General features: G+C 36.0%; 1 protein-coding gene across 1 annotated transcript in view; it reads right to left on the reverse strand.

Moving 5' to 3' along the window:
• The window catches only part of Pop1 (POP1 ribonuclease P/MRP subunit), a 71,141-nt gene extending 63,830 nt beyond the window's left edge, over positions 1 to 7,311 (reverse strand). The window contains exon 1 of the mRNA XM_081746910.1: positions 7,301 to 7,311. The gene's annotated coding sequence lies outside the window, so the exon portion shown is untranslated. The remainder of the gene's footprint in view (positions 1 to 7,300) is intronic.
• Positions 7,312 to 24,978: the final 17,667 nt, after the last annotated feature.

Raw genomic sequence — 24,978 nt, forward strand, 5'->3', positions numbered from 1 at the left:
TGTTTGAAAGAGAAATGCGAATAAACATTATTATTACTATTATTATTATTATTATTATTATTATTATTATTATTATTATTATTATTATTATTATTATTATTATTATTATTGTGATTTTTTATTTTGTTTAACCCGGGAACGGTCGACAGGTGAGCGCAGCGCTCACCCTGGTTTATATTTTCGTTTCAAAGCCGCCCTAGTGGGGTCACAGACCTGAGACGCTGTCTAGCTGTCTCTTGATGTGTCTTGTGTGTGAGAGTCAAGTGTAACCTTTTCATTCTCTTCTGTTGGAGTAGTACTGGCTTTATAAATGTAACTATGCGTAATTTGTGAGCACCACGCTCACCTGTCGACCGACGCACAGTGGGAGATTTCATCGATCTAAGGGAACTTTATTCAATTTTGCGACCAAGCAATATAGCAAAGAATACCTGCGATGTAGATAGCTAAATATGCCGTTGGTATGAAATTGACATGAATTTGGGCAATGGCTCGCGTGCAACGGTTGCAAATATGGCCTGAAAGAGGCAACCAAGTGCACGCGCGTAGAGCCTGCGACAGGTACGTTTTGTACTAGCAGTTCATTTGACTTGTGTCCTGCTGTGCTTACACGGGAAGCCTTATTTGCACACCGCCTGGTGTATGTATTGAAATCGAAAAGAATCGATCTTCGTCGACACTGAAATTTGCATTGTTGCCAAGTGTACTGTTAATACCATCGCAACCACAGCTAAACCCATTTTCAGTGAGTGATCTTTTTACTTAATGAAAGAAGCATTTTTCAATATACAAAACAAAATAATGAATTTCCCCGAAATAACCGAGAAGATGCTTGGGCCATGGCAGTTAAAATAGACTACTATATTTCAAAAGGTGCTTGGTAAGTGATTTCAATCATTTTAATTGGAAAAGGGTCTACAAATTTTGATGTGAATTGTAGTAAACAATCTCATAGCATGTCATTTATGTCTTCAGGTTGAGAATGGACTTTAGCATTATCCCATATATTAATTTATTGAAGACATTATGAGACAAGCGCTATTATTATTACATAGGCTATTTATATTATTATTATTAAAAAGCGCTTTTACACCAATTTAAAATTACAAGAGTAAAATGTACTAAAGGGGTTGTACAGTGTTGGACAAAAAAGGGTACACCCGCCCTTATTCTCCCCGGGATTATTAGAATTTTGTGTGGAATATTGAGTCATTGACATTTATATTAATTGTAGTACTAGCCCTTCTTCAACTGAATGTCATTGTTTTCCTTCTGAGATTTCCTTGTTCTTGGTGGGCATGAATAAAAAATTGCAGGTGTCCCATTTTTTTTGTCCAAGACTGTACTATTTAGAAAATTACGAAGTCTATACTTCATAAATCCGTCTTAAGTGAGACAGAATACCCTGTTCGTATAAGCGTTCTTTTTTATAACAAGGATGTAGATAACTGACCCACCATACCCGGAACATTGAAAATTTTCTTACAAGTGCCAAAAATTGAACAAAATACCAATGCTAAGTTAACATCGGGGCAAAGGTTCCGCAGATGTGAATCAGGAAAATACTGACTTAGGTTACGTACGTAAAGTTAGGTTATTTCCTTTCAAAGTAGTAGACGCCTATACTTAAGAAAAACACTAAATTCCGTCTGTCCCGGTACCGTTTTACACTCATTCAGTTTGCTCTTGCCAGTCAATAGGTTAGCCCAGAATTGGACAATAAAAGATATATTAAACATTCAAGTGATTTTTTAGTAAAGGCCACTATTTTTAACGGATGTTCTTGTAGGCCTGTAAAAAAACGTTTAACTACGGCATTCCTTGTATTTTTTTTATTTTTATTTTTGACTAGTTTCGGCTCATAACTGCGATACCTTCACCAATGTCGGTGTTTGATCAGTCATCTATACTAAACGCAATGTTAACTTGAGAGCCGCATCACAAGCGCATTAATACATGTCGGCGCGCGAACCTTTTCACAGGGAAGCCTTTGTATGTGTGTGTATGTGTTTTGGTTTGGCTCTCAATCGCCAGGGTTTCAACTGGCGCTGTTCTGAGTTTCAGCTGATATGCACGGAGCGATGATTTCTCGTCCTTTTCCTGCCGCTTACGAAAAATATGTTTCTTGGTTTATTTGTTTTAATAATTCATGAAGACACGACAATAGTAATAAATGTATTGGAAATTCGCACGTCATGTATTCGTAATCCTCACAATTAAAACCCGAGAGCATGAAAACTATTTTGCTTATTCATTTCAATTGATTAAGGTAAGAAAGGATAAGAAATGAAGTTACTCTCATATATCTACCTGAAAAACGTCAATCATAAACAGAAACTTACGAGCAGCCACCTTCCCACATAATAAATTAAAAATACGATTATTTTTTTTCTAAAAGCACAGCAACTCTACATTGACACTGAGTAAACCACAGCGAACCGGCAACAATCATATTAACAATTTCTTCAATAGTTGTGTCTGCATATTTTTCTCTTAGTCGAGCGTACAAATTGTTGGCAATTTACTTTGCTTGACTTTAAAGAGGTTTCCCTTCCTCGTGTTTGCGATAATACTGAGAAGATGATAATTCGGATTCATTCATGATTTCAATTTCGCGCTTAATACTGTCCATGGTTTCAGTTTCACTACACCCACGTACCCACACTAACGCACGCACGAAGACGATATTTGGCAGAGCAGTGTTACTCTCTGCACAAAAGTTACAGAAGTTACATGTGAGTCCCGTTCTTTGTTTTGTTTCATTTATCAGCAGGCATAGAAGTTTCTTACGGGGTAGCAACTCTAATTCATACATCATATAAAAATATTAAGCCATTTCCTATCCATTGTGGACGATTTCTAACATTGATCAATTAACTAATTTTACTGGTCCTCTGCTTTTGTTATAAGATTTTTCAAGTTTATAATCTTGCAACACTTGCAAGAGACTCGCATCTTAGCTGCCGGCTTCTCACTCCTTTCTTTCCTTCTCTCTTTCCGATTCTGAGTCGTGACGTCATTTTCATAACCCTTTACTAATAAATGTAGTATCATTTATTTTAAATATTGTTTCTGTATTGACATTTTTATATACTTGAACTCAATTAGCTCTTTGAATTGATCTCCTAAATAATGTTTTACTTGTGTAACGGGAGGAACTATGTAATGTCCGCGGAGTCGCCTGAATTGAAGCTGCGTATCTCGGCTATCAGGATAAGGTCGCGGCAAGTATACACCCTTGCCATAATAAGCGATTGTATAACCGGAATCTCACATTAAACTCCCCTTTGTATTTAAGGGCAATGCTCAAACAAACCATTTACAGATTTTACTTTAAGTAAAACATTGTCAAGATACTGACTTCGTGTTAGGTAAACGTAAACCAGTTTCCTTCAGAAATAGTAAATTAAAAACACTTATGATACGAGGAATGATATTTCAAGATTTACCTTTGTCTTTTTTAAAAGAATTAACTAAATACCTAACGTTCCACGCACGGTTCTGTTCAATATATACTCTTGTCCAAACGCCACTGTACTGAAAGCTTACGTGCGGAAATTGAAATATATTTATATAGTTACCAAGATTACGGAAGTGTATTTAAAAGTGGAAGAAAATATAACCTCGTATTATTTTACATTGCTGGAGGTAGTAGTACTAGAAAGGTTTAAAAATGTATCGATTTTATTCTACGTAACAGCAGACTTCAATCTCGCTATCTGAAACACAAGCTGGAATGGAGACTGACGCTAGGTTTTCCGTTTCATAATGTCTTTTAAATTATACCTATATCGAGATATCTATGAAGTGCATTCAAGGTACATGCAGCACAGATTAAATTCTTTTTTACTACAATTCACAAGCAAAGTGTGTGAGTCTTAGCATATAAATGATGAAATCGCGACCCTGAAATAATACTGTCGTAACTCAAAATGGCCCTGGTTACAGCTTAATCAAAAAAAAAAAGTTTTTGATAAGAATACTGAATAGTTTCCTCGGTTTTCAAACCTATAATTCTAAAAAGGACGGAAACTATCACAAACAAACCGTCTTTTTGGTTTGTTTGTAACGAGGTATATTTCGAGTTACGATAGTATTATTCTGAGGTTTCGATTTGTCACCCTCCCTGTTGCTTCAGATAGATCAGTTCCCATTCTAAACTATTCCGCCGTTTGTTGGATATTAATAAACACTATTTTGTTTCAAACATTCTTTCCGGGAAGCGTTGGCTTATTTGATCCATCATATGTATAACTGGCCTTAGTAAAATAGATGTGTTAGTTTCATAAATAGGGTTGGTGAAGTTTTCCTCCGAAAAAAATATTTTATTTCGGGTAAAACAAAACAAAAACAAAAAACAATAAAACCCACTTCAAAACCTATAGATCAGACTACAACAAAGGTCTTACTTTGATTCGAGTATTTTCTCGTAAAGCCGGTACCTATACCGTGTATAGTTTGCAGTACATGCACAACTCGCCATCTATTCAAGTAAAGAAATGTAGAGTGTAGACCCTCCATGCTTATCTCAACACGTCCATTCAAAACAGATCTCTATATAAAAGGGCCATCATGTGGTGAAAATTAAAGCTCTATAGAAATACGTTACGTTAAGCCGAGTTCATTTTTTTTTAATTTTCTGGCGACGTTTCTGTCCGATTTCTCACAACCAATAGCCCACAATCCCCGAAGAACGTTTACACAAGTAGAAAACTCTTACAGGAGAAAAAACTCAATATAATTAGCTTTTAATAGAAATTATCTCGTTTTTTTCTACATTTTTGCCTCTTTAGAGGAGGGTTTCACCCCCTCCCCCTTGTTCGATTTTATTGCCAAACGAACCTGACCTGTACTTTGAACCAATAAACAATCTGTGAAAGTTCCATTTGAGTTCAGGCTACACTCATGGAGGACGTTTTCGTAACCAAGTTTACATTCTTGAGGGTTCAGGCTTAGAAAACATCTGCCGTTGCTAGCAAAAATTATGAAAATTTAGCGGAGAATATGGAAAAATGAGTCTGTTTAGGTAAAGTTAGGTTTGTTCGCTTTAGGAAATGAAATAAATTACTTATAATGTGGGAAATTGTATTTAAAACCAATCTGGTCCTTATACGTAAGAAAATACCAGAATTCTTAACTTATAATGTGGGAAATTGTATTTAAAACTAATCTGGTCCTTGTACGTAAGAAAATAACAGAATTCTTAATGTCACCCTTATGGAAGACCAGTTTTCGTAACGCTTCCCCCTACCTTTTCGACACTTTTCTGCCACCATAACTTTTAACAAAAAAAACATAATCGAGTCGTAAGTTGTGAGAATACCATGGAGAATACCAGTCTTTAATATCTTCTATACCTTCTAAGTAAGGAGGTATCGGTACTTGAAGGTCCTTCTCCATAATTCAAGTTCACGTGGTTGCGATGGTATTAACAGTACACTTGGCAACATCGCAAATTTCAGTGTCGACGAAGATCGATTCTTTTCGATTTCGATACATACACCAGGCGGTGTGCAAATAAGGCTTCCCGTGCTTACACAGAGTGGTCAGTGCAATGCTGTAATAGTATTGTGGGTCTCCGAAGGAAAGATTGAGCACTTGAACTTTGCATTGCATTTTAGTGTTCCTAGGGGATAGCGTGGAAAAAGTGTTTGTGTGAACATGTGGAAAAAATGTTATTTGTGAATTACAAACAAGGTTTCAAGTAGGTGTTCTGTGGTGTTCAGCCTCCTTGTTAAGTTCATCTGAAAGCTTATTGAGGTTAGAAGTGAAAACAATCGAGAAACGTTGCGCAAGTTTGCGCAAAAACGTAAGGACGTGGTGTAAAAATGGCTCCCGCGTTTACATTGCAGGTTATATTAGATGTGTTGGAACAACATGCGTCAACAAAGCGGTTGAAGTTTTAACAAATTACATAATGGAACAAACCGGAGTAGTAGAACTGACCACTAGTTCGCGAACAAGAATAATAAAAGGTATTAATGATATACGTACTGGTTAAACGGGACAAAGCCAATCGGCACCAGGAGAGGTTGATAGAAGACAATGCAACGAAGAAAATGAAGTGGACTTCAACTTAGCGTCTGTTCTGCCAACAGATACTTCTGTTGAAAATAAATGCGGTAGACCAAAAATGTATCTCAAAAGTGCAATGTAGGAAATTTAAAGAACTTAAAGAATCAACCAGCAACGAGGAATTGACGATGGCGACTGAATTAAAACTACGGAGGAAAACGCGACTCGGCAGCGATCGTCAAGGAGTTTTGTTGTTTCTTCCCCACATGGGATACGAAAAATCAAGAAATCTGGAAGCACTACACTTCCCGTTCTGGCGAAATTATCAGAAGATGAAGCTTTGGCGTTACTAGTTGATGCGAATCTTTGGAAAAACCAGTAAAATGACATGTATGATGAGGCAAAATAAGCAGGCTGTAAAATGTATCCATCGTATGATAAGGTTAGAGATGCTAAGCAACGTTGTTATCCAGATGAAATAAAAATCACAGACATCGGTTGACATACCGGTGCAATCCCTTCTTCATGATACCATAAGAAGACTCAGTAAAACACAAGAAGATGTGTTTCGAACTTTGTCTGATGTTCGCAACATTAATATTGGTGTTAAGGGGGACTGTGGTGGTGCGCAACAAAGTATGTAGCGCCAACCGGAGTATTCAACTGACGAGAGTCTTATGTAATGTCTATAGTCCCTATTCAACTGTACAATGTCACTAACAAACTTAACTGTGTTATTTGGCAAAATCCCGCTCCATCCTCTACCAGATTGTCATCCCATAAGCTTTTTGTTTGCAAAAGAAACGGTTGGAGTTGTATCAAAACCAAGTCCAGAAAGTAGAAGGCCAAATCGAGAAACTCACCTTAATCATAATAACTATAGGTGACAAGGAATCTATCGTTCGGCCTAAGATGATTTTTTGTATGATTGATGGAAAAGTGTGTAATTTTGTATCCTCATGTGCGTCTACGCAGACGTGTCATTTATGTGGAGCAAAACCGAGAGAGATGAATAATCTTGGTATTCTTTCTCATAAAACTGTAGATCTGAACTTTTTGACTTTTGGACTCTGTCAGGTTTATTCTTGGATGCGTCTTATGTAATGTATTCTTCACATTGCCTACCACCTAGATATTAAAGCATGGCATGTACGAGGCAAAGAAAATCGGATGATAATGGAATAAAAAAATAAACGGTCCAAACAAAATTTTCGTAGTGAGCTTGGACTATTTGTATATATGCCGAAACAACAAGCAGGAAACACCAATGATGGCAATACAGCCCGCATGTTTTTCCGGAATGCTGAAAAATGGTCCGAAATAACGCTGATAAAATGCCCACTTAATTAAACAATGTCACGTTATTTTAGAATACTTAAATTGTATTTTTCCGATTGATACAAACAAATTTAGTGAGTGCACTCGTTGCACTTTGAGACTGTATTTGCAAAGTACCTATTCTTGGTATCATATGCCCGTAAGCGTTCTAGAAGTCCTATTTCTACCAATAGGCCAGCTTTCCGAAGAAGCACAGGATGCTCGAAATAAAGACAATAAGAAATATAGGAAACTCTTCACAAGAAAATTATCCACAGTGAATACCAACACGGATTTAATTCATAGATTCCTGATCACCTCTGATCCATATATTGCTAGTAAATGTGCTGCTGCCGAAACCAAACGTTTAGACATAATGTCCGAGGTACTACGATTGCTAAAAGCGCCTTATGTCAATGATTTCTCGGATCATTCCGAACAGAGCAGTGAATAAGACTAATGAACTTGTTTTTCCCGTCAGTTTTGCGTTCTCACTGACTCTTGTTTATTGTCCTGACTATCTAATATAATGTACACATTATCACTAAACTTTTATTTAGACATAAGCTGATCACATCAATCCTACTGTTGTCCTTTCTCCAATTGTGTGTAATCGTGTTCACTTTTCTTACACATGTGTTACTTCTTGGTAAATAATACACAAACAACATTCTTTACCACAGAAATCGCATATTTCAATCGAATAGAACGTTAAAACCTGCCACAGGCAAATGTGCATCACACACTGAATAAAGTTCCCCTAGATCGATGAAATCTCCCACTGTGCGACGGCGTGAGTGATTACAAAAGAAAGGATTGCTGCATGTGTGAGAAGCTGAAAAAAGAAATATATATATATTAATAACCTCTAAAACGTTACTTGCAATTTTGCTTTAAAAAAAAAAGAAAGAAAGAAAGGAAAAAAAAAAAGAAAAGATTGTATTTAAACCATACCAAGTTTTACAAGCCTTGCTTTTTGTTTCTTTGGTGTGCATGATCAATTTTTAGGATGGGATAAACGAAAGTTCAAAGTTCATGAGATTTATTCATTTATTTTTTTTTATTTTTGTGAAAATTTTCAAAACAATGTTCGAATAATATTATTTAAAGAACATAAAGGAAATTTTCGTAATAACTTGAATAAATTTACACAGATAATCCAGCTTCCAAACAATTTATTGCATCTATTATACTTTCTAATTCCAACGACATGGAGGTCCTATAACTATCTATGGTATTAAACCTTGTTGTATATGCTATGGCGAAATAATTATTCAAGAATAACAGGACCGGGCTGGATAGGCACTCTAGTTCTATTGAAACATTCAGAGCCAAGTAGCACGAATTGACTATGAAATGTATTTTTTTCACTTTAGTTTGATATTAAGTTTTCTATGCAGTGTCAGTATAACCCCGAAGAAGAAGAAGAAGAAAAAAAAAGCTAACCCTGTATGAATCTGGTTTTACAACTTTGAGGAAGGGATACTAAACATCACGGCCGTCTTGCACGGCAGCGACTGCGGACTTGTTATCCCAGTCACTGTTTCCGTGATGTATTTTTCATAAGTGCAAGTTAAATAATTAATCTGAAAGTTATTTTCGATACCAGTTTGATTGGACTCTACCACAGCGTTCCGTTTCTTTTTAGTTTTCATTCCAAGCTCACGATGAAATTTTTCAGGTTGTCAGTATTATAATAAACATGAATAGATTTAAACGAAAAGGATGTGAGTAAGCATGAGATGGATTGAATCAGGGATTCAGTACCAGAGGTGAATACTATACCACTGACCCACCTCGGTCCCGTAATTAGGGGTCCAGGTCTCAATTCTCCCTCCCCCTACACACACACACAATTTTGAAATTCAAAGTCTTTTGTACGGCAAAGTCTTGTGGTATTTTCTTACCTTTTGTACCGGAAACCCCAAGTTTTGTGCTCTCGCCGTTCTAAAGTTATAGCAAGAATAATTTGGGAGGGCTGGAGACTTCGGAAATTGAAAGTTCATTCTGTGCAAAAATTTTGTACTAGTTTTGTGCTGAAAACTCCTAGTTTTGTTCTCTTGCCGTTTTAGAGTTCTCTCTCTATTAAATATGGGGTACCCATCTCTTCAGCCGCTACTTTAGAAATTGAAAATCTTTTCTATGTCAAAGTTTTTTTTTTAACCCTTTTACTCTGAAAACCCCAAGTTTTGTGCTCTTGTCGTTCTCAAGTTATAACAAGAATAAATTTGGAGGTGCGGGGTAGAGACATGCAACCTCCCATTTTAGAAATTAAAAGTATTTTCTATGTCAGTTTATATCCCCAGTTCCGTGCTCACATTTCTCAAGTTAAAGCAACAATAAATTTGAGGGGGCTGGAGACATGCAACAACCCACTTTAGAAATAGGAAGTGTTTTCTATGCTAAAGTTTGATGCCTTTTTTTGCTGAAAACCCCGAGTTTTGTGTTTTCACAGCTTTCGACTTACCCCCATTTTAAATGTGGAAAATGCATATCTCTAGCCCCCATTTTAAAGATGGAAAGTTCTTTGTATGCGAAAGTTTTATGCATCTAGTTCAACTTCTCGCGAATATTCTTAGAACGTACACCAATCGTTTATGATTTGTTTGGGAGGATATACGAGTGAAGTCCCAAAGTTAGAAGTTTACTATTTTAAAGATACATTACCGCAAATTGCGGGTCAACTTCGTGAAGTTAGCACCCCATACGTCACATATAACTTTAAAACCTACATCAATTGTTTTAAAATTGTCTGAGAGGATTTAAAACTGAAATCCTAAAGTTTAGAAGTTTACACTTCTCAAGATACAGACAGTAAAATAAAGGTGGGCCCATTCGTCACGAATAATGAAACCTACGTTAATTGTTTTGGATTTGTTTCGAAGGATTTAGGGGTGAAATTGTTAAGTTTATGAGTTAAAAGTTCTGGATATACAGTACAACAAAATAGTGAGGTCTGCCATTAGTCAAACTCTTCGTGAATATCAATCGTTTAGGAGTTGTTTGCGAGGACTTAGGAGTGAAGTTCCAAACTTCAGGATTTTTTTTTTTTTTTTTTTTTTAAGGGCTGGAAATAGTTTACGTGTTGTTTGCCACGACTTCATTTTGGTGTTGTTTGTCACGGTATTATCTCTGGCTTATCTTATATCACAATCGTGAAGATTTATAGATAATGGACTCATAAGCTGAGGGTTGCCAGATGACCATATCATAAAAATCAAATCTATTATATTTATAAATATAATACATACAACACAAACTGTCCCAAGCACGTTATTGGATTACTACGCTATCAGCTGCTAACGCCGCTGTTAAATTTATTCAAGTTGAGTTCAAGCACAGGAGGTAATCATTTGTGTGCTTAAAATTTCCCCAAATGAATTTTCAATATTTATATGACGTACAATTTGTGTGTTCGAATGTGTAGCCAACGTTGAATGTAGGCATTTCATCAGGACCACTCATAAGTAGGAGGTAACCATCCCGAAAAACGTGAACCCGGACCATAAGGAGGGCATGTCTTTTCTTTTTCTTTTATCTTTTATAGCTTTCCTAGAGATTAAATTAAACAAAATTAGATTTAAATATATGGATTTAGCAATCTTTTAAAATTTTTGGTGAGAGGAAGGAAACTTCTATTGGTAATACAAAAATTTAGTTACTTTTGTATTGTTAGTTGGCTATTTTCAAGCCCACTCAGAGAGCTCCTTTGTGGCTAAGCGGTTAGCGTACGCGTCTCTGACTTGGAAGACGCGGGTTCGATTCCAGCGGGAGCTCATGTGGATCGGATTCCACGTTAAACTGTAGGTCCACATCTCATATAGCCTCGATGCTGAGCGGGCCGCTAAAAATCAAATCAAATCAATTCAACAGAGATTATTAAAATACATGGGTCGGCAATCCCTTTATAGTTTTTTTGAAACAAGATGGAATGTGCATGAATTGGAGTAGATTTGAGTTAAACATCCCATTCAGCAGCAGACTGAGACATGAACCTACAGCTTAACATGGAATCTGATCCAAATAAGTTTCCGCCGGTAACCTAACCCAGGTCTCCCACCCCAAAGGTGCGTACGCTATCCACATAGCTACAAGGGAGCACTGTGTACGATTTGATACAATAAAACCTATGGCAGAAGTAAACTAGCAGATTACATTTCCCTAAGTTTGAACCATTAATTCTCTCGGACGTTTGAAGGTAAAATTTAGACTGTATAAATGTAAGAAGTTGAATTCCGCAATCGAAAGATAAATCATTCGATACTGAACCACCCCCAGAAAATATAAGAACAATTTAAAATATTGTTTTTGTGATGTAATCGTACACAAGATAGTATCTCAGGTGGATTCTCGGGGTGCAGAAATGAGAAATATTTGCTTAATTTTTCAAGCAAGTCTCAGAGTAAACACTTTAGATGACGGTGATGCAGTGGGTTCTTCTGTTTCCTACCACTTTCTTCATTACACTGTTTCATTCATTCTGATCATTAACATATCCTTTAGCTTACACGTCATAACCATGGGAAGTAAAACTGAAATATTTCATTTTATTTTTCTAAAGTATATAAAACCCAGTTCTTTAGTCGCGTAGCATAACGAAAAACGTAACATTTTGTAACAGCCCATATTAAAAACTCAGTTAAAAGAGAAAATGCAATTATATCAACTTACTAAGCTATTGTGATATTAATGATGTTTTGTGTTCAAAGGCGAGAACATTTACCATTTGTTCCAGAGAATCAAAAACAGAGGTGCCTTGCAACCCTTCCTTTTACTCCAGGTGTGTGTGAACTTTCACGATAATGAGATATGGTAAGATCGGAATGCAAATCGTGGCAATCAACACGAAAATCGAGTCGTGGCAAACAACACGCCACCTGGAAATACTGGGGAATAACTTCGTGAGGGAAAGTAGCTCGTAAAAAAAAAAAAAAAAAAAAAAAAATCAAGCTCACTCTCGAAAGTCGGTCTCTCGTTTCGAATGTCGACAAATAAATGCATATACAGGGTGGTTCAGTAATGTTGGACAGCCCTGAATAAATCGGAAACCAGAAGAGATATTAGCAAGAGTGTGGTGGATCCAGATACTTGTGGAAGGGGGACGTCTTTTGAGGTACCACACAATGTTACCAGGTCAACAGTGTTGCCAGCTCAGTACAAAGTTGTATTTTTTTTAAATAGAACATATAGAAGTTTATGCCATCAAAAGAATTAGTACAGAATGTGAATACCAACAAGAGAAACCGCATCTGTCAGTGTTGCCAAATAAGGAAGTTATAAAGCTTCAAAGATCAAGAAATTAAAGTGTCCGTAGAGCAAAACTAGCAAAGAGGCAAGAAAAATAATACTACGGAATGAAAAGGAGTAACCGAAAGAGTAAACAAAAGAACGCACAACATCCAGTGAGTAACAGGGTTGCCACAGCAAAGGGGGGAAAAATTGAAAATTTTGCAGTTGCTATAGGAGGAAAAGTGCCCATATGACATAATGCTGGAAACACCATAGAAAGTCTATGTAAGATTCAGGAATCCTAATAGCGTTTGTTCGAAAGCGATATCTCTAACCGTTTTCGAGATACACCAAAGGTGTTCGGGGTTTGCAACACTGCATAATTGATTTGACGATTAGACCCGTGCAGTTCTTACATTTTGTTGGGCGTATCATTTTCATTACTCGTTCCTGTAGTTTGGAGGGCGAGGGAATTATTATGCAGTGTTGCAAACTCCGCACACCTTTGGTGTATCTCGGAAACGGTTAGAGATATCGCTTTCGAACAAACGCTATTAGGATTCCTGAATCTTACATAGACTTTCTATGGTGTTTCCAGCATTATGTTATATGGGCACTTTTCCTCCTATAGCAACTGCAAAATTTTCTATTTTTTCCCCCTTTGCTGTGGCAACCCTGTTACTCACTGGATGCTGTGCGTTCTTTGGTTTACTCTTTCGGTTCCTTCTTTTCATTCCGTAGTATTATTTTTCTTGCCTTTTTGCTAGTTTTGCTCTACGGACACTTTAATTTCTTGATCTTTGAAGCTTTATAACTTCCTTATTTGGCAACACTGACAGATGCGGTTTCTCTTGTTGGTATTCGCATTCTGTACTAATTCTTTTGATGGCATAAACTTCTATATGTTCTATTTAAAAAAATACAACTTTGTACTGAGCTGGCAACACTGTTGACCTGGTAACAATGTGTGGTACCTCAAAAGACGTCCCCCTTCCACAAGTATCTGGATCCACCAAACTCTTGCTAATATCTCTTCTGGTTTCCGATTTATTCAGGGCTGTCCAACATTACTGAACCACCCTGTATATACCATTGTATTTACTCAAAATGCACGCATTGTTAAGTTACATTTCTGATAGTAAACAATTACCCTTGGGTGACCTTGTTCAAAGGGATATACACGGGAGAAAGAGGAATTCCACCTCTGAGGTGATTCACAAGGTATATCGAAAATGTTGAAAACAACTCAAATTTTGAGTTGTGACTCAATATACTGTAGAGCTATTCCCTTTCAAGTCATCTTTAGTCAAAGAGCATGTTTTCAACAAATTCCGAAACCTAATTTTGTAAAACAAGCACATAAGATTTCAACCTTCCAATATTATTTTGTTCCACATAAGGGTAAATCCAGAGGATTTTTTTTTTTTTTTTTTTTTTTTTTTTTTTTTTTTTTTTTTTTTACGTTGTAGAAGTTTAATGAAGCAATACATCGCAAGAAATTACTTGCATTGGCGTTCTTGCTCAGAAAATTTCGACCTTCGAAAATGCAGGTAGCCATTTCTTGTTCTTTCTTTTTAAGATGTGATATTTTGCGCTATCGCTTCGTTCTGAAGGTTTGGTGCTGATTGCCAAGTGTGCTGACTGCCACAGCCAATTATTGGTGCTGATTGCCACGACTGGCGCTGATTGCAAATATCAAGGTGCTGACTGCCACGACGGTGAGCTGACCGTCACGAGCCTGAGAGAAACTATTTGGAAAGAGCGGAATTAATCCCTCATACTAAATTTACTAATCATCATACTAAATTAATATGAGGGATTAATTTAGTAATCATCACAGCAAATCTATGTAGCATCCTGTAAGTTACAAAGTTGCTCACTAAGTGTAACGACATACGCTTGGATGTTTATAAAGGGATTGTCTTTTCTGTTATACTTATGTACAATTTGCACATTTCATTGTTTATATTAATTGTTTTATTGTATTATTTAATGCATCAGTATTATAAAGTAAAATTAGTGTGTATTTATTCACCCAAATAAAAGTGACTACAGGCTATATACACTAGCACTGCAGTGTAGTGGTTTCTATAGGCTATATACAAAATACAAGTGACTACTTTTGTGACTTAATAACTTTTGAACCACCCATCGATCACAATCAAATTTTCAACATAGATGAGATCCAGCCTGGGATGGTTTTTATTATTTCATTTTAACGGTACAATGTAATGGAGGGGGAGGGGTAATTTAAAAATGATCGAAAATTACCGATATTAATGTCGAATCCATAGTTTTTAGTGTCTTGAGATGAACAGTGACACTTCCGATGCCGTTTAAATCCAAATTCAGCTCAGCAAATTGGAGGCAGGAATGGGTATATATATATGTATATATATATATATATATATATATATATATATATATATATATATATATATATATATATGTGTGTGTGTGTGTGTGTGTGTGTGTGTATGTGTGTACATATGTATACCTTTCGGGTCCTTGTCTTCAAAAGCGAATTGCACTTTGTGGCAACGTCGCAGATAAAGAACCATTGATTAGATCTACCAATGCATCAAATAATTACATCGATTCTTGCCAGGTAACAGTTAAAGTCAATCATTGGCGTCTCTAGCATGTTAAAATTGGGGGGCGGGGACGAGTAGAATGCTAGTAGACCTCAACTAAAGTTATGTGAAAATTATGAGTAAACTGAAATCTACTTTACTAATGACATCCGCTCTTTCTAGCCTTAGCAACACAGTTCATCATAATTTTCTTCCATGACTTTTAGACTACTTGCCGAAAAAAATTATGTTTGTATATAATATGGTTATTAGGTAATTTCTTCACCTTGACATTCCTACCGTTGAATTCCTGCTCAGTTTTCTTAAACGCATTTGCAGCAATGTAGTTTCATAGTCCTCATATATTTTAATTGTTTAGCTAACAAAATCTTAACTCTCTGAAATAAGTCTTATGATGATGTTTGATTTGCTTGTCAATTTCGAATTTTTTAAAATTTTTTCTTCTTCTGCATTCTGAATGAACTCAAAAGGTATATTATCTACCTTTTTGTTCTTCATTTCGCTGTATGTTTTTGAACTTGTCCAATGAACCATCCTAGTTTACTTCATTTTCCGTTTTAATGTCTAAAATGTACTGTTTATTCTTGCTGTCATCCGACTCCTCAATGTATTCTTTCCATTTTCTTCAAACTCAATTCACTCATTAAACACTCATTTCTATCTTTAGTTGATGTATTGTCATAGTAGTTGTCCCTTGCTGCCATTCTACAGTATTCACATGACATGGGCGTGCCAGCCGGGGGGATGAGGGGGACGCGTCCCCCCAGAAATTTTCTAGGAGGTGATTGTCCCCCCCCCCCCGAAAATTGTATAGCAGGAATTCTTCACCAAATATCTCGGCAAAAATGATGAAATACTGGAATAGGAACGTCGATTGTCAATGAATAATTCCTTGAATTGAAAGGAATTACAGTTTCATTGAAGAAAACTCTGTAACAATTACCAGGGATCTATAAATGAAGTATAGAAGGTAGCGACAGTGTATTAGCTCGAATATTAGCGACACTGTATTACTGTATCGAAAACTACCACAACGCGTGCACATATTCATTTGCGGCAAAAATAAAATTTTGAAATATCTATATATTAAAATGCTACGTTTATATATTTGTAGTCAAGAAACGTTTATATGTTTGTAGCAAATTCTTTTAACAACCGTATCTCGGAAACTACAAGCTCTGGAAAGATGCCGTTTTCACTGATTGATTGCAAATTTTGTGAAGATTGCTGAGTTATAATTGAATATTTTTTTTTAAATGGACGTTATTTCTTTATTACATTTTTTAGGAGTACGCGGAAGTATTGAACATTTAAAAAGTAAAGCATCATATCTCAACGAATTATACATCCCAACACCGCACATTTGTATACGAGGTTAGTATATCTCTCCGGCATTTGTTTTATGGTCAAATGATAATGAAAAACGAAGCATAACTATTTCTCCAGTGTAAGATGAATCTTTATTGTTTGGAGTGTTTGGCCCAATGAACACCATATAGCCTATCACTGACATTATAATTAATTGTGTGTGTGAGCTAGTATCTTTATGAAAATAGTAGGTTCTAATTGAAAGTACGCAATTCTTAGTGTGTCTTTTCATTCTGAGCAGCTACAGCTTTGTGAAAGATTTACAACTTGGTTCCAAGGCAAAAATATTTCGAATTTGACTTAGTACTTATTAAAAGTTTCATGCTCAGTTTCAAATATTTCTGCCTTGAGATTTTATCTTTAGTCTTCCAAGAAAGCGGTAGAGGCAAGAAAAAAAATGTTGCTTTCTAAGTATCTAAAAAGATTCCTTTCCCTCTACACTTATAGCATTACAAAGAGAAAAGAGAAAATGTGGAATGTTTTATTATTATTATTATTATTATTATTATTATTATTATTATTATTATTATTATTATTATTATTATTATTATTATTATTATTATTATTATTATTATTATTATTATTATTATTTAATATACCGACTCTTGCTGTATCAGCTTCGTGTAAAAATACCACCATTATTGCGCCAACCTGGACAATCGATGGAATACTTACTGTTTAGCTTCGGAAATATAACTCAAAACCTGCCTAAAAAAAAAACTTTTCATTCGTGTGCGGGTAATGTAGGTCTCTTTGCGTGTTCTTTCTAGTGTATTGTTGAACTTGGTCAACTGGACTGTGCGCAAGTGCACCACTGTTTTTGAAAGGACATGTTTTGCAGCGTATTTTCTCCAACAGTAACGTTATTTAGACAGCTGTTTTTATGTGTTACTGTGAATATAATGTTGATATGAAGTTTTTCATCTCTTGTTTCTGTTTAATGTTGTTTTATTGTTTGAAATGGATCAATTTGTCATAAGAAAAAAGCAAAGAAGACAGCACGTGGGCCAAAGCAGTGCCATTGTTGAAGAAAAAAGAAAAATTAATTCAAATGATAGTTCAGCTGATGGATAACAACCTGAAACTGACAATGGAAATTCAAATCTTGTATTGGTCGCCATCACCGTTAGTGTCTATAGAAAAAAAAAAAAAAAAAAAAAAACTCTCCACGTCTGGCAAGTGGTTCAGATTTTCCCCACCCTTCGAACCTTTCAAAGCGCAATTAGATTTTAGTGTTACCTACAAATTTTCCACAACAGTCCCTGAAAGGTCGAACATTGAAATTTGTGCCAACTTGGTTACTTCTGTGGCTGCACGCCTATCCAAACAAAATTAACGTCATTTTCTGTTTTTACTGTATGGACATCTTGAAAAACATTTTTTTTTTAAGTTCTTACTAAAACCATGGAAGACGATTTCTCTACTCTAGGATTTTGCAACTGGAAGAAGGCTAAAGAGAAATTAAGTATACACGAGACTTCAGAATGCCATAAACTGGCTGTACTACGCTACACGCAGATAAAAAAAATCCAATAGAAAACCACTTAAACAAACAAATTTTAAATGAACAACTGAAAGCCAGGAAATTCCTGGAAAAAAATATAATCTCAAGTATACGTTATCTTGGAAGACAAGGACAAGCATTTAGAGAACATGACTCCCGGTTCAGGAATTTATTTCAGTTGATGAGCCTTTGCTCTGAAGATTTTCCACAATTGAAGAGCCGGATAAAGGGAAACATGAAGAGATGTAATTTCATGGATGTTAAAATCCAGAACGAAATCTCGAAACCATAAGCCAAGAAATTGCTTTTCATATATGTAACAAAATCAAATCTCAAAACCCTCCTCTGTTCTCTATCGTGTCTGATGGTTCCCGTGATGTGGATGGCGAAGAACAATTAAGTATTTGTGCCAGGTAAGTTCATGAAAATCTCTGTTCTCATGAAAGTTTTCTTGTGTTCTACTGTATATCAAAAAACTACTGGTGAGTTTATAGATTCAGTTATTCTGGATGAGATGGTGAGACTCCAGCTTTCAATTGCTCAACTCAGTGGACAAGTTTATGATGGCTCTGGAAATACGAGTGATGGCTCTGGAATTAGTATCCCATCTATTATATGTAAACAGCAACTTCTTGCTTTGTACGTACATTGTGGAGCTCACAATACTAATCTTGTGATTAAGGGTGTCTGTAGTGCATCACAAGTAGTGAAAAACTCTTTGCAGTGGGTGCACGAACTATGAGTACTGTTTTCGCAGTCACTTTCAGTGAGGTCATGATTTTCTCCTCTAACCGAGGCTAATGCTGGTGGTCTCGCCTTAAACATTGTAAACATTAAATCCTTGTGTCCCATTAACTGAATTTGTAGACTTAGTCTAATAACGGGAGTTGTTTGACATTATGAAGAAATTCTCTCTACGTTGGAAAAGATGAAGACTGACGGAATTGTCAACACATCTTCAGGATCAACAGCTGGGCTTTTGCGGCTTTTTGAAGAAGGATCTACGTTCCTTGGGCTCATATGGCTAGAGATATTATCAGAGGTTGGAGATTTTTAACAGGGCACTTAAAGACGCAGTTTCAGTGTCAAAATGGGAAACAATGCAAAATCATAAATGAAAACATTAATTTGTATAATATGCTTAGTCACTGATCATAAGTTCATTGTACTGTCATGAAACCTACAAATTAATATCATCGCCCTGGAAATCCCATTAATTATAATAAATATTGTCAACAGTACCATAAATAGGATTGTTTGTGTCTCTGGAGTATAACCTGTAATCACCATTGATAGAATTTATCTATCCTAAATTGCAGCACTTTAATTCATGTTATGTGACATTTTGAAAATTAAGGGGGGGGGGATACAATGACATCAGCTTTTCTTTAAGTTTGGCCCACAATGTTGAGTGAAGGGTATTGTCCCCCCCAGAAAATTTTAGGTGGGCACGCCTATGCACATGAAGTTTACTCTCATATATAATATTCAAATTTCTCTATCTTTTTAAATTCTTTTTGGTCACCTTCGCTTCTATTGTATATTTCCGTCCTTGTAGATTTCCCTTCTTAATTCCCAGAAAACTTTCTATACACCCTTTCCTCCCCTTATCCAGTCTCCCTTCGTTAATGGAACCCAATTGTTGCTGGTTAAGCAATGAAAAACTTATGTGCCTGCAGCAGATACTACTTTGACTAACCAAGAAGCGTAACTTTAAAAATAGAAGTGGTTACTTTGAAAAAGCCTTCTTTCAAAGTAACATACGTCAGGCGGATATTCTATTCACGTTAACCTAATTTTTAAGAACAGGCATAATTTTAATTTGTTCTCCCTATATTTTTACTTCTTCCACATAGATCTAAATACTTTCAGCATTGATCCATTTATCTCGTACTCAAAATATTTGGTGGACGCGTCCGCTCTTTAGACCGCCAGAGACGTCGTGAAGTCAATAGACGTTGACACTAGCACCCATTATTACCTTAACAATCGATATAACTGTTTGAGTTAAGTTGATTTCGATTTTAACGTCCCGTTCAGCAGCGAGGCTATATGAGACGAGGACCTACTGATTAACGTGGAATCTGAACCACATGAGCTCCGCCGGGAATCGAACCCGGGTCTCCCACGCCAAAGGCGCGTACGCTAACCGCTTAGCCACGGAGGAGCTCTTATAATAACTGTTTGATGGATTTGTAGAGCGATGCTAATGTTCCAAATTAATATGCGATGTTGCCACATAGTGAAATTTTAATTCCCCATAAAAGCTGAGGGAGGCCCCGGAGGGCATTCCATCATATAACATTTTCCCTTTATTTTGACCTGCAGAATAGTGTTCTGTAGTTTGTGAGCGCCATTTTTTTTAGTACACCCGATATATATATATTTATATCTATATATAAAAATAACCGATAGTAGTGTCGAATCCATAGTTTTCTGGGTCGCTGAGATGAACAGTGACACTTCCGATGCTGTTTAAATCTTCTAAGTCCAGCTCCCATTAGTACTCTTAAAGGGGATGGTGACTTAAAAATAACTGAAAATGATCGATATTAGTGTCGAATTCATAGTTGATTGGTGACAGTATTTTTATCCTTATGTCCAAAATGAAAGTTATTCTCCCCGTGCAAAGAGCGGGCATTCTGGTAGCGAACAATAAATGAGAAATTGTCAAATTTAAATTTCCTATCATTTAAATACATTCTTACTGCTATCTACTGTGTTATCTGGTAGATATTGAATAACTCTAATTCAGCAGGAAGGAAATTAACTATAGTATTGAAGTTGACTGTAAAGAGTTTCTCTGCATAGCAAGTACTGAGGTTATATGATAAGATCTGTTGTTTAAAGTGAAATGTGGATCACTATTCGAGTTTTATCCAATGCTTGATATACACCCTAATGATTGAACCCGCGAACACACATAAAAAGCACGAGTGTTGGCCACCTAGGTACTAATGGATATGCCACAAAGCAATTCAAATTGAATAATAAAAGCAAAAAATTATACTACTTACATATTTTTTTTTATTTTATACTATTTACTTTGAGACGAGATCGGGACTGAGACCACTTTCGTCAAACGAGACGAAACCGGAACTGCAGCGTTGTTTATGTACCATCCCTACCCGGACTCCTTCAAATTCTACGATTCTTTAAAAGAGCTTTAGTCCCTCTCTCTCTCTCTAAATATATATATATATATATATATATATATATATATATATATATATATATATATATATATATATATATATATATATATATATATATATATATATATATAATTTAGAAATTTTTAATGATTTTTATGATCAATTTCATATCAATTTGCGATCATTATTAGCGAATCATTCATATAGGTATTGAGAGTAATCAATAAGTCACCATAAATCATCACCAGGACTGTTGTTCACACAGGCGGTATCAGATACAACTATATGTAAAATTTGAATGGCTGATGCCGTGAATGATAAGAATGGTATCATGTTTTATTAAGCTTATTTCTATGTGCCAGATAAAAATTAAAGACAACAATATCTTTAAAGTTTTCTAGGGTACACAGACAGTAGAGCCTACAAACAATGAAAGCAAATATTATCTACTCTAAATGCACTAGCTCATTCGTAACACTTGAGCAAGTGACAAGAGAGTGTTGCTTTTTTATAATAAGAAAAAAGAAAAGAAAAAGAATGAAAAAACAACTGACATAGTTTTCTTGAAACATTCATTGTAAAGGGAAATTCAAAGAATCTAAGAACACAAAGGAAACATTTAACTTGATGGTAGAACATCTATTTCACTCCCGTCAGTAACAAAAATGTAGGTGTGTAAAATTTTTGTTCTATTATCATGTATTGAACCAACATCTTGCCACATGGAAGGAGTTCCCCCTCTTCCGCATTATGAAACCTTTTGCTGTGATTTAGCTTTTTCCGTTTCCCGACTATCCACTACCGATTTCTTCACACAACTGGATACTTGAGTTGCAGTTTACAGAGGTCACATGGATCACAAACACTTTGAAAAGAGACACCTGTGAAAAAGGGAAAAAGGGTCATCGGGTTAATGATCCCTAAAGGGTACCGCAGTGATTAAGTGCTAAAGGTATAACATCTGGTGATATTCGTCCTTTGTTCAATTGCAGGAAGTTTCATATGAATTTTATAGTGTACAACTCGCTGTTTGAGCTTTATTCTACCTTTCTTTGGCGTTTTCATTACTGGGTTTCTCCATTATAATTCAGTGTACATCATTGTTGTTCTTCATCTCAATGGGAGTAAAACGAAGATGTTGAGGACCCATGCTTGGTTTAGAGTTTAGAACGCTTGTGTTCGGCGCGCGTAGCCCTAGGTTCGATTCCCAGTCTGATACAAAAAAGTGGTTCTGATTCCACAATAATAAGTCCGTTCACGTCTCCTTCAGCCACCACGGCGTAATACCAGCCATACACTGACGTATTTTTCAGCCGTAGCCATAAAATTTCATGCGCTAGTCTTGTTAGCAGCTGTCAATACGTTAGTGTATGGGACCTGGCGTACGTTTACGTACCGAATTTTTATACGCTGGAAAAGTCTGGCTGCTTTTAACTTCGAGCGTAAATACGGCGCGTAAAAACGGCTCAGATGAAAGGGTTTTCGAGCAGCAGGTGGTCTCTTGCCCTTTTCACGGCCTTCTCCCTGGTCTGGTCTTATTGTTTTCAGAAGACAGAACCTGTTCTTGAGTTGTCCTCGCGAATCGTTGCTGAGGTTTGCTGATAGACTCACCAGAAAACTTCATTCCAATCTAGTTTCAGTCTTTCTATACAATACATGATTTCGGCTAAATTAATATTTTCTATTGCACAAAATGAGACATTATTTCCTAATAAAAATTCATAATTAATTTTCAGTACATAGAGGAAAAGGTATTTAAATCCAATACTTTCTAATTAGAATTCGCAAATGATGAGAGCTCCTCCGTGGCTATATGGTCAGCGTAAGCTTCTCCGGCGCAGGACATCCTGTTCGATTCTCGGCAGAAGCTCACGCAGTTTGGATCTCACTTCTCATATAGCCTCGCTGTCTGAGAGGTCGCTAAATTCAAACCCAATCCAATCGAACATGATGTCTTTCGACTACGAATTTAACATTAAATTTAATATTTGATAATTAGTCCCCCCCACACACAGAGAGGTCAAGATGGTTATAAGAATGAAGTCACACCTTTAGAGTTGATCATATTCTGATATTAAAAAAAGAGGTATAACATGACTTTTAATAGCATGTGACCAATTCCCGCCAAACTAAAAATGTCATGCTATTTAGAAAAGAGAGAGAAAGCAAGAGAAGGGAAAGGTTAGGGTAACCAACAGTAGCGTACGCAGGAATTTATTTCGGGAGCGGTCCAAACTCAATATGAGGGTATTTTATATTAAAATTCCTAAAATTGTCCCTAAAATTAGGCTAAATTTACACAAAAGTCGAAAATTCGGGGGGTTCGGACCCCCAGGACCCACCCCCTGCGTACGTCCCTGGCAACCAACATAAAATGTTACTTCCAGATATACTTTCTCGTTCACTTGGTTCTCTCCGGTCGAATATGAATAAAAATGTCCCCAGTAGCAAAGATAAATTACATTTCACTCTTATGAAGAACACTCCTTCACCAAATAATGTTCAAATTTAGCTTTCTGATATTTTGTTTTGTCCCACGCTACCCGTACAATATTTTTGAAAGAAATCACTACCAGCATAGAGGCTACAGGTACCTACTAGGTATATTTAAGAATAAAAAGTAATAATCCTGACCTTCAACAAGTTATTATCTCGATATCTGCCTGATAAAACAGCAAAAAATTGCGTTTGACTATCGAAATTCGGTGAAAATTTTTTGCTATTTCGACCACCTGCTGCTTGTTATTTTAAGTACCTTCTCAATTTTACAAGAACTTGTAACAAAATAGGTTCAGAAAGTCACTATTTTTTCCCCGTGATCTTAACATTACTCATGAAAAAGAAAATGTGTGAAACAGCAATACATGGCCTAATGTTTCTGCCTTTGTGAATTATTTCAAACATCAGATTGTACATATATTTAAATTTAATAGACCTAATAATCCTATTTCACCATTAATGCTCACATACTAAGTCTAAATAGCACAATCATTGTACTGCTCGCTTTAGTGTGCTTGCTTTTCAGCCTAAAAGTTCAAGTTCAATCCAGGGTACAGCTATGTTGAATATTTTTCAACATTTTATTATATCTCGTCATGATGGGGACTGTGCCAACACTTATTTGAAAAGACAGAACATACCTAACGCCAAAATTGAAATGACACCCATTTGAAGGAAATAGGATTACACTCATAATAGTTCATGTTAACTCGTAGTATGCCATTAAAGCATTTCTCAACCTTTGTGGTGTGCTTACTATCAATTCTCCCCAGATAAACGTTAACTTAAGGTCTATTATCACAAAATATTAAACAACAATGAATATCTGACACTTAAATAATTTCTTTCACGAACAACTCAATCATTTTACTGAGCTCCTCTGTGACTAAACGGTTAGCATACGTGTCTTTGGCGTGGGAGAGCCGGGTTTGCTTCCCGGTGGGAGTTCATGTGGTTCGGATTCCACGTTAATCAGTAGGTCTCGTCTCATATAGCCTCGCTGGTGAAAGGGACGTTAAACTCAAAATCAACTCAACTTAATCGTTTTACTATCTTTATAAGTAGCATGTCCATCCTGTCAGGAGAATTTATATAATAATTGACTTAACAGTGTACTATTTTCTTCTTACTTAATAGTGTATTATTTTAGTGTCATTTTTACTACTAGAGCTTCGAAATTAATTGATATTTAATTGTTTTCAGTTTCGTATAACATACAAGTTTGTTTACATTTTTCTTTTTACTTTCAGCTTAATTCATTATAACTACGCTTTTTTACAGTGAAATATGCCTTATG

Source organism: Thermobia domestica, chromosome 18 (genome assembly GCF_964235325.1).
Source record: "Thermobia domestica chromosome 18, izTheDome1.hap1.1, whole genome shotgun sequence".
Lineage (NCBI taxonomy): Eukaryota > Metazoa > Arthropoda > Insecta > Zygentoma > Lepismatidae > Thermobia > Thermobia domestica.